The sequence below is a fragment of the Photinus pyralis genome, unplaced genomic scaffold (assembly GCF_008802855.1).
Source record: "Photinus pyralis isolate 1611_PpyrPB1 unplaced genomic scaffold, Ppyr1.3 Ppyr1.4_LG8, whole genome shotgun sequence".
NCBI classification, from domain to species: domain Eukaryota; kingdom Metazoa; phylum Arthropoda; class Insecta; order Coleoptera; family Lampyridae; genus Photinus; species Photinus pyralis.
The window spans coordinates 492,126-498,215 of record NW_022170819.1 but is presented as its reverse complement, the minus strand read 5'-3'; the positions used below and the strand labels follow the sequence as shown (position 1 = coordinate 498,215).

General features: G+C 36.0%; 1 long non-coding RNA gene across 1 annotated transcript; it reads left to right on the top strand.

Annotated features, from left to right (window-relative positions):
* The first annotated feature begins 36 nt into the window (after positions 1-36).
* On the top strand, positions 37-1,851 carry LOC116178610. Its single transcript, XR_004146875.1, has 2 exons — positions 37-753; positions 834-1,851. It is a non-coding gene; the product is annotated as an uncharacterized LOC116178610 (long non-coding RNA).
* Positions 1,852-6,090: the final 4,239 nt, after the last annotated feature.

Genomic DNA, 6,090 nt, shown 5'->3' with positions numbered 1-6,090 from the left:
TTACTACCCACACTTTAGTACGGGAGGTATTGCGTTGGGGTAAAAAATGACCCTCCACTGTTTAGACGGAAATACCCACACGTGTTGTTGAAGCAACAGGAATCCGAATCAAACAAAATTTCGATGATGTCTGTCTGTCGGGTCGGGTCTGTCTGTCTGTTGGTCCGTCTGTACTCGCATATTCTTAGGCATAAAATGGCAGAATCGCGCATGCGCAGGTGGGCGGGTGGTATTTGTGCTAGCCACAGTTAATTTTTTTGAAAACATTCAAATTTTTGGTAAACAGTTTGAAATTTTCCTTTATTTTGTAATTAACGTAGGTATGAAACGTAGGTAGAAACAAATTGCTAACTCTGTACCCAGTGTACAATATATAGGTTGCTATGTTTTGTCTATCAAAAGGAATTAATTTCTACCAACCATAGCTCTTCTCCTTGACCTCTTGATGTGATCGGGTATATTCCCTTATACTTCAAGAACGGATTGTCGGAAGACAGTACTCACAAAGGGCGATTGAGACGTCTGAAAGAAATATATCCATTGGTGATGTCAAAACAAAAGCTGTTTCGGTTAAAAAAATGCGGTTTATCTGCACAAGAGTTTCCCGTACGATATTAGGAATAATAATTCGCCTTTGAATAACTCCCCTTCATTTTGTTACAGCAAAAATGTGACACTTTTATTCTTCAACAAGACAGAAAAGGATATATTACTGAAAGATCAGTTAGAAACCCTTCACAATGAAGATAGTAGGTAAGTATACCCCATGAAAGCTAAATAAAAAATGTGATGGCGATGGGCGCGTTCCGATTGAATTTGTTTTGTGTCTGCAGGTTTCGAGTGGAACACATTCTTTCACAAGCAGACTCAAACTGGACAGGACACAAAGGGAAAATCAGTAATAACCTTCTTCGCGATAGTATTGACAAACATTTATTAAATACTGTGTATAAAGAAAGTGATATTTTTGCATGTATTTGTGGACCAACACAATTTTCGCACTTAGCGCAATCACTGCTCACTAGTACAGGTTTTAATCGTGAACAAATGCACGTGTTTTTAGGATAGCAGGAAACGGTTGTTGCACATATTGTGATTAATTTAGCAATGTTAGAGAAATTCTTGCGCCAATTCTTGCTACGGGTGTTATGATTAGGGATTTTTGGATCAACTAGGGACTTACCAGCGGTGGAATTGGTTTGTGAATCAATCGAACCGCCGCGCCGGACTCGACCCGTGGATTATACTCATTAAAAATGCATCTACAGATAGAGCTTTCGCAGCATCCACATTCAACATTTCGAAATAACCTTTGTCCTCCCTTTTTCTCGACATTTTGCTAAAACATCAGCTCAAATATGGTACAAGTTGGCTGTTCCGGCATTTGTAGGTCGAATTTTTATCATACATTTTCGCATTACCTACTTGCGATGTAAATTAGGCAGAAAAATGTGATTTTACACAATTGCAATAAAATGGACAAGAATCGCTTTTAATCTTTACAGTGCGTTTGATGGTTCTTCTATTGCCATGTACATAACTAGCAGCTGTCGTGTAGATGTACTAAAATTTATGTAAGTAAATGATTTTCACTGCTATTACGTAAAGCACGGTGCATCAGTGTAATCTCGTAGGAGTCTTTAGGAGGTTCTAAAATTGTGATTGTCAATGGAAGCAATTTTTTAAGTATGCATACTTTAATGTGGCACAAGAACCAACTATTGCTTTTATTGTTATAAATATTAATATGTAACATTTTGAAAATCTATCGTATTCTTAATATGAGGAAATGTCTATTTTGTAATAGAACTATCTTGGTCAATAAAGCGAAATGTGGTTTTATAAGTTTTCCATTCTAGTTGTTACTGAAATTCACTCCAATTTATTGAGGACAAATTTCCTTTAATTGGAAATAACTTGGAATGTATGGTGGACATGCAGCCAGGTCTCCAAACAAAGTGATGTGCAGGTGTTGTCTGGTGTAGAAGTGGATGTGGTGAAGATGAATATGTTGGAGCTTGGAGCCACGAGCAATTTTGTGAATTCGTTCAGATGGTTTTAAGACGCAACTGCATTTTCGAAGAGAGGTGGGAAAAGGACACAGAAACAAGGCTTCGATTTCTTCTCACCATCTTTCGGCGTTTTCCGTTAAAGTTGTCTAAGGAAATTTAAAAATCAGATGAATTGATCAGCACTTCACATCAAATTTTCTCAATATAATAGATTTAAAGCAAATTAATTAAGTTAACAGGGTTGAATAAAACTTTTATTTGTTACTCAGTTGTAAACGTTGATTAACAAGACAAAACGCAAACGGGTAAACGTCATGTTTAAACGCTACTGACTTGTAAAACTGACAGCAGACTTGTAAAACTGACAGCAGACTTGTAAAACTGACAGCAGACCTGTAAAAATTTTACAAGTTAGTAATCTAGTAATTTCATTGGCCAGAATTAATGCGAAGTCTATGTTACATGGATGACATGATATTTTAGACATTTCTTCAAGATAAATTTAAGAACTAATTATTTACGTTTACTATTGTTTACAAATGAGTAACAAATAAAATATTGTACATTATACGCCAGGTAATAGTTTTTACTGGCTCTAGGAGATAACAAGCTCGCCTAACGGCTCGCTAGTCAACTTCTCCTATCGCCAGTAAAAACTCACTTACCTGGCTAATAATGTAAAATACTATAAACCTCTCCCATAATTCATTGTTTAATTGTTTTTGACAAGGGGTTTACAAGGAGCTACACCCCTTATCAACTGCTTCGTTTACATTATTAACCATGAAATGCTTAGGTAAATATGAGGGAGATTCATTTAGGGACACGGTCAACTCGCCACCGACCGACTAGCCAATGGGACAACTCGCCAACGCGACAACTCGCCAACGGGACAACTCGCCACCGCGACAACTCGCCAACAGACGACTCGCCACTGCGACAACTCGCCAACGAAATATTTTTCCCTGTTTAATGTGTCATACAAATGCATCCCACAAATGCAATAGTCAATTTCCACAATGTTGTAAAAAAAGTTTATCGAAAAATTGTAGTCAATATTTGAATGAAGACCCAACCGCCTATACCTGCTTCTATTACTGCATTTTGATATAAAATCTTCTGAAAATTTATTATTTAAACAGAAAATTTCACAATCACATCGTTATTTGAACGACACATTTTGAGGCCCTAAAAAAAAATTGTCTCAGATCGACCCGGAAAAAAATATTTTCTTATAGAATGTGGTCTGTAGAATCCATAATTTCAAACAGTTCCAAGATTGGGCTACTAGTTCAAAAGTTACAGCCCTTTGAATTTTCTTTCGAATTGGTTTCTAGTCTATAACTTTTGATTGAGAAGTCTGATCGAAAAAGTACGAATTGTTTTGGATTCTACGCACCAAAATTAATAAGAAAAGTGTTTTCCCGAGAAATTTTGGTGTAGTCGATTTTTGGTAAAAAAGGAAGGTTATACACTGCCTTTTTTTGAGGCCCAAAAAAAAATTGTCTCAGATCGACCCGGAAAAAAATTTTCTTATAGAATGTGGCCTGTAGAATCCATAATTTCAAACAGTTCCATGATTGGGCTACTAGTTCAAAAGTTACAGCCCTTTGAATTTTCTTTCGAAAATGGTTTCTTTTCTAGTCTATAACTTTTGATTGAGAAGTCTGATCGAAAAAGTACGAATTGTTTTGGATTCTACGCACCAAAATTAATAAGAAAAAGTGTTTTCCCGAGAAATTTTGGTGCAGTTGATATTTGGTAAAAAAGGAAGGTCGTACACTGCCTTTTTTTGAGGCCCTCAAAAAAATTATCTCAGATCGACCCGGAAAAAAATTTTTCTTATAGAATGTGGCCTGTAGAATCCATAATTTCAAACAGTTCCAAGATTGGGCTACTAGTTCAAAAGTTACAGGCCTTTGAATTTTCTTTCGAAATTGGTTTCTAGTCTATAACTTTTGATTGAGAAGTCTGATCGAAAAAGTACGAATTGTTTTGGATTCTACGCACCAAAATTAATAAGAAAAAGAGTTTTCCCGAGAAATTTTGGTGCAGTCGATTTTTGGTAAAAAAGGAAGGTTGTACACTGCCTTTTTTTGAGGCCCTAAAAAAAAACTGTCTCAGATCGACCCGGAAAAAATTTTTTCTTATAGAATGTGGCCTGTAGAATCCATAATTTCAAACAGTTCCAAGATCAAAAGTAGAAATTGGTGTTTTAGTCGAAATTCTGACAGCGCCAATCGATAGCGCCGCTCGAGACCTTCTGACAAACCTTAATATCTCGAGAACGGTGCGTCGTAGATATGCCTTCCGACCCCTCGTTGGAAAGGTATCGACCAGCGCTATCGATTGGCGCTGTCAGAATTTCGACCAAAAATTCGAGAAAATTCCCCTAGAAAATAACTAAAATGTGCACATCATGGCGGCGCCCATGATAGGAATCTTTGTTTTCCCTCAAATAAAAAGAAAAATGGAGGGTGATATTTTCCCGCGGTTACTTAGCAAAGAGGAAAAAAAATCGTGAAACAGTTTTAAGGCAATAGTCCATGGTTTCCCGTTCAGTGTTTCCTGGGAAACCATAGAGCTAAAGATTATGACGAGCGGAGGGGTTTTGGTTTTGTATCATCGGGTATAGCATGTCTCTAAAGATGCACAGGTTACATTCTCATTTAGATTAATTTAAGGATAATATGGGAGCTTTTTCGGAATAACAAGGACAACCCTTTCATCAAGACATAATGGAATTTATGTACGTTACCAAGGCCAGTAAGCCTGGAAGCATGATGGAAGATCATATTTGGGGGGTTGATGAGAAAAACTTCAGTTGAACATGACAAAAACTGTAAAACTGTTCCATTTTTAAACATTTAGACTTTAAGACAAACAGAATATAAATGTAGGAACGTTACCTTATAATAAACCATGCGTATGTAAGTAAGATTTTATAGGTAGTTTTATTTTTTGGTTTTTTTCATTTTTTTCGCACAAAAACAAATACATAACCTTTTTTTTGTTCTAATTCTTATTTGTGGCTATACAAGGAACAGAAATAAGGTATAGGTATTATGTCCCATGCGCAAAAATGCTGTAGACCGCCGGTGTTATGAACGCTTTCGTTAGGGGGGGCGGTGAGAGCGTACAATATTTGATGAAAAGTAATTCCGTTCGTCAAAATTCTTTATTAGTGTACCACAAAGAACAAAATGAGACGCTTATTTTCCTATCCATCGTATAAAATAAGACGAGAACAATTCAGCCAAGCACCGTTCAAAACAGACGATAAACTACCGTAAAAGTTGCACTGAAAAAAAGGCAGTCGGGTAGTCAATAATATAAACGAAATCACCAGAATGAGGTGAAATTACGGAAAACTACCAGATAAACACAGTTTTCCTGCCTCAGTCGGCTTTCTGAAAAGCTACCCATATAACTTAGTATAATAAGAACAAACATTGGTCGGGACAATAAAGAGAAACTCTTTTCAAAAGGCAGATTTTCATAAAGCCGTAAACAAAATTTTTGCTCTAAAACTAACTAAATAAAAAAACTGACAAAAAGAAACTTTTTTTAACAATTATTGCTTTCAGATACCTACGTCTTATACAGCACCGAAGTGCTTGCTATAGAACTAAATTTGAAGGTACATGCAACGATTAAAATGTTCCTCTCATTTAATAGCAATTTTTATCCAGAAAAAAGTATTGGCCTTAATGAAAATTGAACTTTTCCTAGTATCTATTAGAGATGTTTATAGATCCATTACTTTACAAATCTCTAAGCTGGTAATAAAATGCCCTTATATGGTACTTTAAAAGTCGGCGTCTTTAAAATAACATTTCGATTGGAAACAAAAAAGGTGATCGAATTTAGATAAAATGCTAAACAACTCCATCAAATACACGCGTATAAAACCGGCAGAATGCCATCTTTAGCGATATCAATCGTACTCAGTGACACTAATAATGTTACGTGCTGGGGAAAGAGAACGTTCTTCAACACATAAAACCGCATTTTTATGGGCTGTATTTACCGATTTACAATTTTTTCACCTTTGCATTTCATTATTTATTTCTCTCTG